Raw genomic sequence first — 17,332 nt, 5'->3', positions numbered from 1 at the left:
TTTGTCTGATGTTTTTCTCATGATTAGACTGGGGTCATGAGGTTTGGGGAGGAGGATCACAGGCGTAAAGTGCCATTTTCATCACCCATGTCAAAGGTACATACTATCATTATGATTCATTGTTGTTGACCTCTGTCACCTGGCTGAGGTCGTGTTTGTCAGGTTTCTCCACTGCAGTTACTCCACACTCCCCTTTCTTTGGCAGCAAATTAGCATGTACAAACTACACTATGGGAATTAAGCTCCCCTCCTTTAGAGTGGCATATCTACGTGGTTTATTTGGAATTCTTCCGCACAGAAGATTGATCAAATGCTTTTGTTCATAAACCTCTTGCTGTCGTCACCCACCAAGTCATGACAATTAACCTACTTGGTAGTGGCCATAGCCCTGTGTGTTCCAGAATAGAACCATAATGGGGTCTAGGGAGACCTCTTGTGGCTAAATAAGGGCATAACCAGTCAGCTACAGGTTCTCACTATGCCACCAACATCCCTCCAGTTGTCCGGTGGTTCTCAATCAAGAGTGATTTTGGCCCCCAGCCCCAGGGAACATTTGGCAATATCTGGAGATGTCTTTGGTTGTCACACTTTTGGGGGGTGATGCTACTGACATCTAGTATGAAGAGGGCAGGGATTCTGCTAAGCATCCTACAATGCACAGGACACATACAACAAAGAATTATCTGAGCTGACATATCAATAATGCTGAGGTTGAGAAGCCCTGTGGCCAACAGCTGTATACAGGTGTATAAAGGTGACAGCTATGCTCAAAGGAATATTGTTATAACAGGGACGGGGGGAAGACCCTTTTTTGTGGGAAAAGTAAAAGAACAAATTCTTCAATAAAATATGCAGCTCAACACTACTGATCACAACAGAGATAGAAGAAATGGTGAAGTGACTTCTAGACATGTGCAGTTTCTTTTCTTTTCTTTCTTTCTTTTTTTTTTTTGGAAATGTGCAGTTTCTTTTTGGGCCAATGTTGTGCACATGGACCTGAGTGGCAAGAGCTCGTGCTACGGAGCTCAACAGAAGCAAATGGAAACAGGGAGCTGTTCTGAGCAGAAGAGGTACAGGTAAGAAAGAAATTAGACTGGGGCCAGTGTTTTGAGAAGGGGATTATGTGATAAAATTGTTCATTTCAGATAATTGTTTTAAAACTAAGAACAGTCTTGAGGGAAAAAATTTTAGCCAGTCCAATTGAACAACCACAATCCAAAAATACTTTCAATTGTATTTCCTATACATATGTATTTTTATGCTGTGGCAACTGATGAATATGACCATCCATATTCTGCTTTTTTCACGGAGTATTTTATCTGAAATTTTTTTCATATTCCTAGAGTCTCTATTATCTTTTTTAATGTCTCTATGATATTCCATAACATAATTGCAACATACTACAGCCATTCTTCTATTGTTAGACAATAACATTGTGTCAATTTTTCCCTTTTCTAACACTGCAACATAGTGTTTTTCTACAGTTAAAGTGTTTCCTTAGGTTTCCTTTCTAGGAGTCAGATTCTAGGGTCAAAAAGTATGAACAGTATGGCAACGTAGCAGAGTGGATAGGAACACAGAATTTGAAATTACACAACCTGGGTACAAAATTCACTCCTGCCCATTACCACCTACATGACTTGAATGATTTGCTTAAAGCTCCCAGATCCTCTGGGGACTGATATGATCCTGTATCTTTTTCCATCCCCTCACTTTCAGTCTGTATGTGTCCCTAGGTCTGAAGTGGGTCTCTTGTAGACAGCATATATATGGGTCTTGTTTTTGTATCTATTCAGCGAGGCTGTGTCTTTTGGTTGGAGCGTTTAATCCATTCACATTTAAGGTAATTATCAATATGTATGTTCCTATTACCATTTTCTCTAATTGTTATGGGTTTGTTTTTGTAGGTCCTTTTCTTCTCTTTTTTTTTTTTTTTTTTTTGCGTTATGTGGGCCTCTCACTGTCGTGGCCTCTCTCGTTGCGGAGCACAGGCTCCGGACATGCTAGCTCAGCGGCCATGGCTTATGGGCCTAGCCGCTCTGCGGCATGCGGGATCCTCCCGGACCAGGGCACGAACCCGTGTCCCCTGCATCGGCAGGCGGACCCCCAACCACTGCGCCACCAGGGAGCCCCCTTTTCTTCTCTTGTGTTTCTCACTTAGAGAAGTTCCTTTAGCATTTGTTGTAGAGCTGGTTTGGTGGTCCTGAATTCTCTTAGCTTTTGCTTGTCTGTAAAGCTTTTGATTTCTCTGTGGAATCTGAATGAGATCCTTGCTGGGTAGAGTAATCATGGTTGTAGGTTCTTCCCTTTCATCACTTTAAATATATCATGCCACTCCCTTCTGGCTTGAAGAGTTTCTACTGAGAAATCAGCTGTTAACCTTATGGGAGTTCCCTTGTATGTTATTTGTTGTTTTTCCCTTGTTGCTTTCAATCATTTTTCTTTGTCTTTAATTTTTGTCAGTTTGATTACTATGTGTCTCGGCATGTTTCTCATTGGGTTTATCCTGCCTTGGACTCTCTGTGATTCCTGGACTTGGGTGGCCATTTCCTTTCCCATGTTAGGGAAGTTTTCGACTATTATCTCTTCAAATATTTTCTCGGGTCCTTTCTCTCTCTGTCTCTCCTTCTGGGACCGCTATAATGCGAATGTTTTTGTGTTTAATGTTGTCCCAGAGGTCTCTTAGGCTGTCTTCACTTCTTTTCATTCTTGTTTCTTTTTCTGTTCCATGGCAGTGAATTCCACCATTCTGTCTTCCAGTTCACTTATGCGTTCTTCTGCCTCAGTTATTCTGCTATTGTTTCCTTCTAGTGTATTTTTCATTTCAGTTATTTTATTGTTCATCTCTGTTTGTTTGTTCTTTAATTCTTCTAGATCTTTGTTAAACATTTCTTGCATCTTCTCAATCTTTGCCTCCATTCTTTTTCTGAGGTCCTGGATCATCTTCACTATCATTATTCTGAATTCTTTTTCTGGAAGATTGCCTATCTCCATTTAGTTGTTTTTCTGGAGTTTTATCATGTTCCTTCATCTGGTACGTAGCCCTCTGCCTTTTCATCTTGTCTTTCTGTGAATGTGGCTTTTGTTCCACAGGCTGCAGGATTGTAGTTCTTCTTGCTTCTGCTGTCTGCCCTCTGATGGATGAGGCTATCTAAGAGGCTTGTGCAAGTTTCCTGATGGGAGGGACTGGTGGTGGGTAGAGCTGGCTGTTGCTCTGGTGGGTAGAGCTCAGTAAAACTTTAACCTACTTGTCTGCTGATGGATGGGGCTGGGTTCCCTCCCTGTTGGTTATTTGGCCTGAGGTGACCCAGCACTGGAGCCTACCCGGCTCTTTGGTGGGGTTAATGGTGGACTCTGAGAGGGCTCACATCAAGGAGTACTTCCCAGAACTTCTGCTGCCAGTGTCCTTGTCCCCATGGTGAGCCACAGCCACCCCCCACCTGTGCAGGAGACCCTCCAACACTAGCAGATAGGTCTAGTACAGTCTCCTATGGGGTCACTGCTCCTTCCCATGGTTCCTGATGCACACACTACTTTGTGTGTGCCCTCCAAGAGTGGAGTCTCTGTTTCCCCCAGTCCTGTCAAAGTCCTGCAATCAAATCCCGCTAGCCTTCAAAGTCTGATTCTCTAGGAATTCTTCCTCCCATTGCCGGACCCCTGGGTTGGGAAGCCTGACATGGGGCTCAGAACCTTCACTTCAGTGGGTGGACTTCTTTGGTATATGTGTTCTCCAGTTTGTGAGTCACTCGCCCAGCAGTTATGGGGTTTGATTTTATTGTGATTGCGCCCCTTCTACCATCTCACTGAGGCTTCTCCTTTGTCTTTACATGTGGGGTATCTTTTTTGTGAGTTCCAGTGTCTTCCTGTCAATGATTGTTCAGCAGTTGTGATTCCAGTGCTCTTGTAAGAGGGAGTGATCACACCTCCATCTACTCTGCCATCTTGAACCAACCTCCTCTTTGCTTGGTTGGTAGTTCTATTTTTTATTTATTTTTATTTTTTTATTTTTGGCCTCAATGCATGGCTTGCGGGATCTTAGTTCCCTGACCAGAGATTGAACCCAGGCCCCAGCAGTGAAAGCACCAAGCTCTAACCCATGGACCACCAGGGAATTCCCATATTTTTAATTTTTTGAGGAATCTCCATACTGTTTTCCATAGTGGATGCACAAATTTTCATTCCCACCAACAGTGCGTGAGGGTCCTCTTTTCTTCACATCTGTTGCCAACACTTATTATTTGTTGTCTTTTTGATAATAGCCATTCTGACAGGTATGAGGTCATGTCTCATTGTGGTTTTGATTTGCATTTCCCTGACGATTAGTGACGTTGAGCAAAGAAGCTCATGCATCTGTTGGCTGTCTGTATGTCTTCTTTAGAAAAATAACTCTTCAGATCCTCTGCCCTTTTTTTTTTTTTTTTTTTTTTTTTTTTGCAGTATGAGGGCCTCTCAGTGTTGTGGCCTCTCCCGTTGCGGAGCACAGGCTCCGGACGCGCAGGCTCAGCAGCCATGGCTCACGGGCCCAGCCGCTCCACGGCATGTGGGATCTTGCCGGACCGGGGCACGAACCTGTATCCCCTGCATTGGCAGGCGGACCCTCAACCACTGCACCACCAGGGAAGCCCTCTCTGCCCATTTTTTAATCAGGTTGTTTATTTTTTTGATATTGAGTTGTGTGAGTTCTTTGTATATTTTGGATCTTAACCCCTTATATAATTTGCAAATATCTTCTCACATTCAGTAAGTAACATTTTTGTTTTGTTGATAGTTTCCTTTGCTGTGCAAAAGCTTTTTAGTTTGATGTCATCCCATTTGATTATTGTTGCTTTTGTTTCCCTTGCTTAAGGAGGCATATCCAAAATTTTTTTCCTAAGACTGATGTCAAAGAGCATACTGCCTATCTTTTCTTCTAGAAGTTTTATGGTTTCGGGTCTTACATTTAAGGATTTAATCCTTTTCAAATTTATTTTTATACATGATGTGAGAGAAAGTTCAGTTTGATTCTTTTGCAGGTAGCTGTCACGTTTTCCCAACAACATTTATTGAAGAGGCTGTCTTTTCCCCATCTTTTCCCAATTCTTGCCTCCTTTGTCACATATTAATTGTCTGTTTAAGTGTGGGTTTATTTCTGAGCTCTCTATTCTGTTTCATTGATCTATGTGTCTATTTTTGTGCCAATACCATACTGTTTTAATTACCGTAGCTTTGTAATATAGTTTGTAATCAGGGCATGTGATACTCCAGCTTTGTTCTTTCTCAAGATTGTTTTGGTTATTTAGGATCTTTTGTGTTTCCATAAAAATTTTAGAATTATTTGTTCTGGTTCTGTGAAAATGTCATTGGTATTTTGATAAGAATTTCACTGAATCTGTAGATTGTCTTGGGTAGTATGGTCATTTTAACAATATTAATTCTTCCAATCCATGAGCAGGGTATAACTTTTCATTTCTGTGTATGTGTTTTCTTCAATTTCTTTCATCAGTGTCTTACAGTTTTTTGAGTACAAGTCTTTTACCTCCTTAGTTAGATTTATTCCTAGGTATTTTATTCTTTTTGATGCAATTGTCAATGGGATTGTTTTCTTAATTTCTCTTTCTGATAGTTTGTTGTTAGTGTATAGGAACACAACAGATTTGTCTATATTAATTTTGTATTTTGAGCTTTACCAATTGATGAGTTCTAGTAGTTGTTTGGTGACATCTTTAGGATTTTCTATGTATAGTATTACATCATCTGCAAACAGTGACAGTGTTACTTTGTCCTTTGAAATTTGGATTTCTTTTATTTCTTTTTCTTGTCTGATTGCTGTGGCTAGGACTGCCAATAACATGTTAAATAAAAGTGGACATCCTTGTCTTATTCCTGATCTTAGAATGTTTTTTCAGCTTTTCACCACTGAGTATGATATTAGCTGTGGGCTTGTCACATATGGCCTTTATTATGTTGATGTATGTTACCTCTATACCCACATTTGTGGAGAGTTTTTATCATAAATGGAAGTTGAACTTTGTCAAAAGCTTGTTTTTGCATCTATTGAGATGATCTTTTATTCTTCAGTTGTTAATGTTGTGTATTACATTGATTGATTTTCACATATTGAATCATCCTTGCATCCCGGGAATAAATCTCATTTGATCATGGTGTGGGATCCTTTTAATGTACTGTTGAATTTGTCTTGCTAATATTTTGTTGAGGATTTTTGCATCTTTGTTCATCAGTGATACTGGCCTGTAATTTTTGTGTGTGTGTGTGATATCTTTGTCTAGTTTGGGTAACAGGGTGATGCCGGCCTCATAGAATGTGTCAGTCTGATAGGTGTGGCTGCCCCCAGTCCAGTTGCTTGCCAGGCCCTGCCTTGTGCAGAGGCTGCCAGCTGCTGGTGGGTGGGGCCAGATCCCAGGGTCTTTGGCTGCAGAGCCCTGGAGGTCCTAGAGCTAGTATTGGCCTGCTGGTAGGCAGGGCCAATTCTTGACATGGCTGGGTGTGGGGTATGGGGTGTCCTGAAGCTGTATCTGCCTGCTGGTGGGTTGGGCTGGATTCCAGGGTCACTGGCTGAGGGGCCCAAAATGTCCCAGAGCTGGCATTGGCCAACTGGTAGGTGTGGTCAGGGCCCAGGGGGTCCTAGGGCTGATGCTGGCTTGCTGGTGGCCTGGGTTCTGACATGGCAGGCTATGGGGCTGAGGGTCCTGGGGCTGTTGTCCATCTGCTGGTGGGCAGGGCTGGGGCCCAGGTGTTCCCAGAGCTATTGCTGGCCGCTGGAGGGCAAAGCCAGCTCCTGGAGTCTCTGGTGGATCAGGCTGGGTCCCGGGGCAGCAGGACACTCAAGGAGTCCTAAGGCAGTCGGCCTGCTGGTGGGTGTGGCTATGTCCCCACCTGGCTAGATGCTTGGCCTGAGGCGTCCCAGTTATGGTGCCAACAGGCTGGTGGGTGGGGCCAGGTCACAGCACTAATAAGCCAGAGGAAGACTCCAAAATGGGGCTTGTCAGCACCAGTGGTAGAATGAGCTCCCAAAATGGCTGCCACCAGCATCTATGTCCCCAGGTTGAGCTCCAGTTGCCTCCTGCCTCTATAGGAGGCTCCAAGATCAGCAGGTGGGCCTGAATTGGGCTTCTTTCAAGTTACTGTTTCTGCCCTGGGTCTCAGAGCTTGTGAGACTTTGTGAGTAAGTTTTTGTTTGTTTGTTTGTTTGCGGTGCGCGGGCCTCTCACTGCTGTGGCCTCTCCCGTCGCGGAGCACAGGCTCCGGACGCGCAGGCTCAGTGGCCATGGCTCACGGGTCCCCCCGCTCCGCGGCACGTGGGATCCTCCCGGACCGGGGCACAAACCCGCGTCTCCCGCATCGGCAGGCAGACTCTCAACCACTGCACCACCAGGGAAGCCCCTGACTTAAGTTTTTAACTGGACCGCTTTGGCTGCTCTGTTGAGAAAAGACTGAAGAAGAGCAATGGAAGAAGCAGAGCAGGGAAGAAGCAGGGAAAGCTTTTGCAGTAATCCAGGAGAGGGATGGTTTGGCTTGGGTCAGGGTTGCGGCAATACAGGAAAAAGTCAGAAGGGATCTGATTTTGCATACATTTTGAAAGTAGATTTGACAGGGTTCTTTCATGGGATTGGGGTAGAAGAAAAAGAGAGTATCAAGAAGCATGGTTCCAGATTTTTTGCACAAACTTTCTGGTATAATTGATCACACAGAGAACCCGGCAGGAGTCAATCCTTCAAACCTCAAAATAGTAACGTAAAGTTTAGGAACTATTCCATGTGAAAACTTTTCTGTAATCGCCTTGAACCTACTTACACCTGTAATCAAAAAAATCATTTCTACTGGAGGAATTTAAGCCAGTTTACAATTATAACTGACAAAGAGTGGCTTTGTTTATGTCTCCTCCAAGGGCTCTAAATGCTTCACAAATCCCCCATGGCCAGTTGCTTCACCTCAACTACAAAGCCATTTCAAAAACAGAGAATTAAGAGGTGTGAAAGAGGCATGAGAATCTAGGTCAGGAAAGCTAACGCTGTCTCGTAAGAAAATAGGGCAAAGCTATCTGCAATGCTTAGTTAAGGTAAATAGAACTCTGTGTCTTACAAAACTGTTCAAAAATGACCTAAACAAGAAACAGCAGTACTCCTCTTATTTCCTACTGCAAGAGCAAAATTAAGGGAATTGCTTAGGGCATTCACAGAATGAAATGATCCTGGTCAATAAAAAGTTCAAGATTAATATTAAATATGCACAACACAGCTGTTGGGCTTTCTCAGAAAATTATCCAAAATGCTTATGAGCCAGTTTTCCTACATGACGACAGCAAAACCCCATGGATTTCTGTCTTTAGTGCCTTAATAAGGGGGTAAGATAAGTGCACACTACAATTTGTGTCACCTACTCTGAAAAAGGGGAATTCAGAAACTTTCAAGTGACAGGAAAAGTGTGAATAATCATCAGCAAGCCACACTAGACATGAAAGCATGAGGAAATGGCATCTTTTGCTGGCTTGTCCCGGTGCCCACATCTTCAAGTCAGCAGCCAGAACTGAGGGTGGAATTTGAGATTGCTACAGGTTCACCAGTGCAAAGCTGGTTTGCTCATTCACATGAGGATTAAATCCACAGACTTGGCCTCATCACCAGGTCCTAATTAACTGAACTAACTAGTCCTTTATGTCAGGGATTAGCAAAGTATGACTCATGGGCTAAATATTGCTTGGGTTTTCTGGGGGTTTTCTTGGGTTTTTTTTTTTTTTTTTGGATAGCCCACAAGCTAAGAATGGTTTCTACATTTTTAGATGGTTGAAAAAAATCAAAAGGAGAAGAATATTTTGTGAAATGGGAAAATTACATAAAATGCAAATTTCAGTGTTCATAAATAAATTTAAATTGGAACACAATCCTACTTATCCATCTAGGTAGGCTCTCTGGTTGCTTTTGCATTGTAACAGCAGAGCTGAGTAGTCATGACAGAGACCCTATAGCCTGCAAAGCCTAAAATATTTACTGACTAGTTCTTTACAGAACGTTTGCCAACTACCTACTCGATATCACACCGGTATATACAATGTAGAAATCACAGTTGAAGGAATTTATATTTCCAAAATGCAATTGAGGACACATCGTAGAAATGGAAAAGCACAGAAACAAAACTCTTTAATGTTGCATGTATATAGCTTTTACTTGCAGCACTTGGTGTTCATTCTTTCCAGGCAGTAGAAAGGAGAGTGATCACTTTTCCAAGTAAGGAAAGGGATACTAATCCATTTAATCAGCTAGAATCAGATACTATTCATGTTTTCTGCTCTCAGATTGTTCTTTTCCATGGTGAGTTAGTAAAAGACAAAAGGGTGCTTAGAGACAGAAATTAGACAATGATGATTCAGTCAACATGCACACAGGTGGATTAAAATTTTAGAATGGATTTTCAGAACAGAGACCTTGCCTGTCTTTTTTCACTATGGTACACTAGAACCTTTACATGTGAGCACTCCAATATTTGTCAAATACTGCACTCAAATATCTGCACATACTTAATGAAGAAAGTTGGCTACTGTATCTCATACTTTCTTCAAGCAACAAATGAGCCATTTGGTTCTTGGCCTCTGATTGTTTTGGGGAAACTGAACCAGCAACACTTGAGACCTCTGCTCGGTTTCAGGATTAGAGTCCTCAGGAACCTAGTGGCCCCTTGTCTCCCTCTCTGTGCTTATGTCAAAGGGCAAGTATAGTTATTACTGAGTGAAGTCTCCACAGGAAGATTTATTTCTGGTTCCAACTTACTGGGTTGGCCAACATCAGACAAGCCTTGGGCCAGTATAAACAGAGTCATGTTGATGACACTGCTCAACCTCTATACCTCCTCTTCCTGCAGTCAAAGCCCTTTCCTTCTTGAAGAGTTTTTCAAAGACCAAAACAAAACAAAACCCAAACCAGAATGCTCTTATTAACACACAAGAAGCCATTTTATCTTCAATAAATACGGAAAGAAATTCATAGATCCCTTACCTAATTTTTTTTTAATTGCAAATATGGGATTAACTAAATTATCTGAAATATTAACCCTGAAGTATGTTGTTGTTGTTGTTGTCTACCCAAAATGAGAGTTTCCATAGTTCAGTTTCTCTTTCCTAACTCTTTTCAACTTGACGTTTTAACGAAGATCTATCATGTACCTCCTATGCGTTTTGCCGAGTTGGGAAAGAGGTAAATAGCAGAGGTGAATGAGATGAGTTTCCTGCACTCCAGAAGCTCAAGGCAATAAAAGCTGTTTCTTGTGTGTGGCTGTAACCCCAAGGGAAAGTGAAATATATACCTTCGCTACACATTGCAGACAAAAAGAAAAATGTAAGAAATCTCTACTCCACTGGACAGAATTTACTTTAGTTTTATGACGCCAACAAAAATTCCAACGAGAGCACTTTGGAGCGTTTATGCTATCATTGAAGACCTTTCAAAGATTGTTGTCTAAAGAGGTAAACAGCCAGAACACTGCTGGTTCTCCAAAATATTAAATACAAATGCACTACCAGCTAAGAATAAAAATTTTCCTTTCGCCTACCATAACAAGACAGGAAATACAGAGAACGAAGTCAGATCTCGAGATTCTCTCCGAATTCAGATACTAAATCCTTCTTGTATATATCATGAGCTTTGCCTTTGAAAACCTCTGTGTGAATACTCTGTGATTTATTTGATCATCGACCTTGGGCAATTCTTGCCACTCCCTGAGCCTCTGTCTCTTCATGATTACCTCACAGGACTTCTGTGAGAATCAAGGAAGACAACGTATATAAAAATGCCTTATAAATTATAATTCCTCTCCAATCCCTTGAGAGTAAGAACTGCACCTTATTCCTTATCAAATCCCCAATGTCTAGGACAGTGCCTGGTATGTAGAAGACACTTAATTTTGACTGAAGGAATACTCTACTCTGTAAGTATCAGTTATTATGTAGCAATTTTTACTATAGTTTGTGGATTAATAACAGGGTAGTAACCGAATATAAGATGCCAAGTTAGAAACTGTCCTTGGACCATTAAGCTCTTATTCTGAGTCTTTCTCTCTAAAAGATGATTTTCCTTAAACAACAAGGTCCTACTGTATAGCACAGGGAACTATATCTAATATCCCGGGATGAACCATAATGGAAAAGAATATAAAAAAGAATGTATATATGTGTATAACTGAGTCACTTTGCTATACAGCAGAAATTAGCACAACTTTGTAAATCAACTACACTTCAATTAAAAAATATTAAAGATACAGAAACCTAAATAAATAAATAAATAAAATATGATTTTCCTGAGGGTAGGGTCCAACCACAGAGTTTTATACACATTAGACACTCCACATATATGTATTAAATTAAGGAAATTGAGGGAATTCCCTGGTGGTCCAGTGGTTAAGACTCCGTGTTTTCACTGCCGAAGGCTGAGAACTAAGATCCTGCAAGCTGCGTGCAGCGGGGGGTGGGGTGGGGGGGTGATGTACTTCTCAACTCCTCCGTGAAGCACTTTTTAAAAAATTACTTCAGATTACAATGGTTCTTATTACAGTCAAGCGTCAATGCAGGGGCTACAGGTTCGATCCCTGGCTGGGGAAATAAGATCCTGCAAGCTGCGTGATGCAGCCAAAAAAAAAAATTAAATAAATAAAGGAAATTGAATGTGCGCTTTTAAGGAAAAATGTCACTCCAAGGCTGATAGTACTGATGCCTATTATTTTGAAGATAATTTTATAACAATATCCGTTGGATATTGTGCTTAGAGCTTTCTCAGCAGTTTGCAGCGACCCAGCCACATTTCTCTCAGATTTTCTGAGAATAAAGGCACACACTTGTGAAGCAGCTTGTCAGAGTTCAGTGATATGAAACAGTTCTTCTCCTTAAGAAGTGGCAAATTCTGATGGGGCTCAAAGTCACACAGGCATCTCATTAACTCAGGTTCCAATTAATTAAACTAACCAGAGAGTAAAATGGCAGAGATATCAGGCAATTAAGAGATCCAGTAGGATTGGAGGCTCTGGGGATGAAAAGCAGCATGGATAAATTCTAAAGATCAAATACCTTCAAAACTTTTTGTTTAAAACAAAAAATTTACTTTCAAAGTTTTTTGATTTTCTCTAACTTGTCTATTTATATCATTTGCTGCTATTTCTTTTGGATTTTTTTTTTCACCATTTGTATGAGCTCTGTGTACACTAAAGAACTTAATCCTTTAACTACCATATGTGCTGCAAATATTTTTCACAGTTTGACTTGAGGGTATTTTTGGACACAAAGGAAATTTAAATTTTTAATACTTCATTGGGATATAATTCATGTATCATACAATTCCAGAAGGTTTGATTTTTATATAGTCAAAAGTATCAATGTTCTTCTTTGCTTTTTGATTTTATTTATTTTCTTCCAGTTTTATTGAAGTATAATTTACATACAGCACTATATATGTTTAAGGTATACAGCAATGATTTGACTTATATACATCATGAAATGATTATCACAGTAAGTTTGGTGAACATTCGTCATCTCACATAGATACAAATTTTTAAAAATAGAAGAAAAAATTTCCGTGTGATGAGAACTCTTAGGATTTACACTCTTAACAACTTTTATAGATAACATATAACAGTGTTAGTTGTGTTTATCATGTGGTACATTACATCCCTAGTACTTATTTATCTTATAACTGGAAGTTTGTACCCCCGAACCCTCGCCATCTCAGGTAACCACAAATCTGATCTCCATTTTTTTCTTATTTATTTATTTTATTTTTGGCTGTATTGGGTCTTTGTTGCTGCGCGTGGGGTTTTCTCTAGTTGCGGTGAGCGGAAGCTACTCTTTGTTGCGGTGGCTTCTCTTGGTGCGGAGCGTGGGCTCTAGGTGCATGGGCTTCAGTAGTTGTGGCACGCAGGCTCAGTAGTTGTGGTGTACGGGCTTAGTTGCTCCATGGCATGTGGAATCTTCCCGGACCAGGGCTGGAACACCCGTGTCCCCTGCATTGACAGGCGGATTGTTAACCACTGCGCCACCAGTGAAGCCCTGATCTCCTTTTATATGAGTTTGTTTGTTTTTGAAGTATAATTGACCTACAACACCATGCTAGTTCCTGTTACACATGGTGATTTCGTGTTTCTATATATTTCACAATTATTACCACAATAAGTCTAGTTACAATCTGTCACCATACAAAGATATTACATAGTTATAAACTATATTCTCAACACTGTACATTTCATACCCATGACTCATTTATTTTGCAACTAGAAATTTGTACCTTTAATCTTCCTCACATATTTCTTTCCTCCCCTCCCCTGCCACTGGCAACCATCTATTTATTCTATGTATCTATGACTCTATTTCTGTTTTATGTTTGTTCATTTGTTTTACTTTTTAGATTCCACATATAAGTGAACTCATATAGTATTTGTCTGACTTATTTCTCTTAGCATAACACCCTCTAGGTCCATTCATGTTGTCACAAATGGCAAGACTTCATTCTTTTTTCATGGCTGAATAATATTCCATTGTATATATGTGCTACACACCTTTATCCATTCATCTATTGATGGGTACTTAGGTTGCTTCCACAACATGGCTATTGTAAATAATGCACAATGAACATAGGGGTGCATATATCTGTTCTAATTAGTGTTTTCATTTTCTTCACATAAATATCCAGGAGTGAAATTATTGGATTATATGGTAGTTCTATTTTTAATTTTTTGAGGAATCTCCATACTGTTTCCCATAGTGGATGCACAAATTTTCATTCCCACCCAACAGTGCATGAGTGTTCTCTTTTCTTCACATCTGTTGCCAACGTTTGTTATTTGTTGCCTTTTTGATAACAGCCTTCTGACAGTTATGAGGTGATATCTCATTGTGGTTTTGCATTTCCCTGATGATTAGTGATGTTGAGCAAGGATGCTCATGCATCTGTTGGCCATCTGTATGTCTTCTTTGGAAAAATATCTCTTCAGATCCTCTGCCTATTTTTTAATCAGGTTGTTTATTTTTTTGATGTGAGTTTTATGAGTTCTTTGTATATTTTGGATATTAACCTCTTAGATATATTATCTGCAGATATCTTCTCCCATTAAAAAGTGGCCTTTTTGTTTTGTTGTAGTTTGCTGTGCAAAAGCTTCTTAGTTTGATGTCACCCCATTTGATTATTTTTGCTTTTGTTTCCCTTGCTTGAGGAGACATATCCAAAAAAAAAAAATCACTAAGACCAATGTCAAAGAGCCTACTGCCTATGTTTTCTTCTAGAACTTTTATTGTTTCACATCTTACATTTAAGTCTTTAATCCATTTAAAATCTATTTTTGTGTACAGTGTGAGAAAATAGTTTAGTTTTATTCTTTTGCATGTAGCTGTCCAATTTTCCCAACACCATTCATTGAAGAGGTTTTCTTTTCCTCCCTGTATATTCTTGCCTCCTTTGTCATAGATTAATTGCTCATTCAAGTGGGCTCTCTACTCTGTTCCGTTTACCTATGTGTCTGTTTTTGTGCCAATACCAAACTGTTTTAATTACTGTAGCTTTGTAGTATAGTTCATAATCAGGGAGTGTGATACCTCCAGCTTTGTTCTTTCTCAAGATTGTTTTGGCTATTTGGGATCTTTTGTGTTTCCATACAAATTTTAGAATTATTTGTTCTGGTTTTGTGAGAAATGTCATTAGTATTTTGATAGGGATTGCATTGGATCTGTAGATTGCCTTGGGTAGTATGGTCATTTTAAAAATATTAATTCTTCCAATCCATAAGCAGGGTATATCTTTACATTTTTTGTGTGTCTTCTTCAATTCTTTCATCATTGTCTTATAGTTAGTTGAGTACAGGTCTTTTACCTCCTTAGTTAGATTTAGTTCTAGGAATTTTATTCTTTTTTTTTTTCTTTATTTTTGGCAGCATTTGGTCTTCGTTGCTGCACGCAGGCTTTCTCTAGTTGTGGTGAACGTAGGCTACTATTTGTTGTGGTGCACGAGCTGCTCATTGTGGTGGCTTCTCTTGTTGTGGAGCACAGGTTCTAGGTGTGCAGGCTTCAGTAGTTGTGGCATGCAGCCTCAGTAGCTGTGGCTCATGGGCTCTAGAGCACAGGCTCAGTAGTTGTGGTGCATGGGCTTAGTTGCTCCGCGGCATGTGGGATCTTCCACATGGGCTCGAACCCGTGTCCCCTGCATTGGGGGGCAGATTCTTAACCACTGAGTCACCAGGGAAGCCTGGAATTTTATTCTCTTTGATGCAATTGTCAATGGGATTGTTTTCCTAATTTCTCTTTCTGATAGTTATAAATGTATAGAGATACAACACATTTCTGTATATTAATTTTGTACCCTGCAACTTTACCAAATTTATTGAGGAGTTCTATAGTTTTTTGGTGGCATCTTTAGAATTTTCTATGTGTAGTGTCATGTCATCTGCAAATAGTGACAGGGTCCTATGGCAGCCAGCCTGCTGGTGGGTGTGGCTAGGTCCCCACCTGGCTAGATGCTTGGCCTGAGGTGTCCCAGTTATGGTGCCAACAGGCTGTTGGGTAGGGCCAGGTCACAGCACTAATAAGCTAGAGGAAGATCCCAGAATGGGGCTTGTCAGCACCAGTGATAGAGTGAGCTCCCAGAATGGCTGCCATCAGCATCTATGTCCCCAGGGTGAGCTCCAGTTGCCTCCTGCGTCTATAGGAGTCTCTCCAAGATCAGCAGGTGGATCTGACTTGGGCTTCTTTCAAGTTACTGCTTCTGTCCTGGGTTTCAGAGCATGTGAGACTTTAAGTGAGTTCTTTAAGAAGGGAATTTCTATTTCCTACAGCCCTCTGGTTCTCCCAAAAGTAAGCCCTACTGGCCTTCAAAGCCAAATGTTCTGGGGCTCATCTTCCCAGTGCAGGACCCCTGGGCTGGGGAGCCTGATGTGTGGCTCGGACCTCTCACTCCTTGCAGAGAACCTCTGCAACTGTAATTATCCTCCCATTTGTGGGTCATCACCCTACGGATATGGGTCTTGACTATACAAATCTCTGCTCCTCTACCCACCTTGTTGTAGTGCCTTCTTTATATCTTTAGTTGTCGAAGATGTTTTCTGCCAGTCTTCAGGTCTTTCTCACCAGTAGTTGCTCTGTAAATACTTGTAACTTTGAAGTGCCCAAGGGAGGAGGTGAGCTCAGGGTCTTTCTACTCCACCTTCTTGGCCCAAGCCTCTGGATTTTATTTTTATTTTATTTATTTGTTTGTTTGTCTGTTTATTTATTTTTGCTGTGCCAGGTCTTAGTTGTGGCACACGGGATCCTCGCCAGGCATGCGGACTCTTAGTTGCAGCATGCGAACTCTTAGTTGCGGCATGCGAACTCTTAGTTGCGGCATGCCTGCAGGATCTAGTTCCCCAGCCAGGAATCAAACCTGGGTCCCCTGCATTGGAAACGTGGAGTCTTACCCACTGGACCACCAGGGAAGTCCCCTGGATTTTATTTTTTAAAAAGACTTTTAAAATATGAGGTAACATATAAATTTAGCCTATTTTTTTAAAAAGAATTCTTATGGTTTCATTTTATGACATTTAAAATAAATTTAGAATTTATTTTGTAATAAGATATGTGACAGGGATTCTTCTTTATTTTTTATTTCCCATGTAATTAGTAGATGTCACAATACCATAAATATAATATTCCACATTTTCTCACTGGTTTGAAATATTATCTTTATAATGAACTTAATTCACATTTATATTTTTTCTAGAACCTATAGTTATTTTATTTTTTAATAAAAAATAAGGTTTTACTATACAAAATCAGTTTATGAGCATTGTAGAAAATATAAAAACGTTATACTAACACAACCAAAGATTACCTTAGTGTATATTCTTTGTTTTTCTTTTGGCTGCACCATACAAGCATGCAGAACTTCCCTGACCAGAGATTGAACCCACGGCCCCTGCAGTGGAAGCGTGGAGTCTTAACCACTGGACAACCAGGGAAGTCCTGTACATCCCATTGAGATATTTTTCTATGGAAAGATATATAGATATATGCATTTTTACCAAATGGGATTATATACATGTTGCTTTATGACCTTCAATTTATTAACCTCTACCTGTTCATTTCAATAATTCTTCACCTCATTTAATACCCATATACAAATTTTACCAACCTCAAAATGGCCTTTACAGCTGGTTTATCAAAACCAGGATTTAAGGACTTCCCTGGTGGCACAGTGGTTGGGAATCCACCTGCTAATGCAGGGGACACGGGTTCAATCCCTGGTCTGGGAGGATCCCACATGCCGTGGAGCAACTAAGCCCATGAGCCACAACTATTGAGCCCGCAAGCCACAACTACTGAGGCCCACACACCTAGAGC

General features: G+C 40.6%; 1 long non-coding RNA gene across 2 annotated transcripts in view; it reads left to right on the top strand.

Moving 5' to 3' along the window:
- The window catches only part of LOC141277368 (uncharacterized), a 55,289-nt gene that overhangs the window by 14,557 nt on the left and 23,400 nt on the right, over nt 1-17,332 (top strand). For both annotated transcript variants that reach the window (XR_012328664.1, XR_012328663.1), the window contains exon 2: nt 965-1,076. This is a non-coding gene — a long non-coding RNA (uncharacterized lncRNA). The remainder of the gene's footprint in view (nt 1-964; nt 1,077-17,332) is intronic.

The sequence above is a fragment of the Tursiops truncatus genome, chromosome 20, assembly GCF_011762595.2.
Source record: "Tursiops truncatus isolate mTurTru1 chromosome 20, mTurTru1.mat.Y, whole genome shotgun sequence".
NCBI classification, from domain to species: Eukaryota; Metazoa; Chordata; class Mammalia; order Artiodactyla; family Delphinidae; genus Tursiops; species Tursiops truncatus.
Note: the sequence above shows the minus strand (reverse complement) of the source record. Positions and strands in the feature narration are given on the sequence as shown.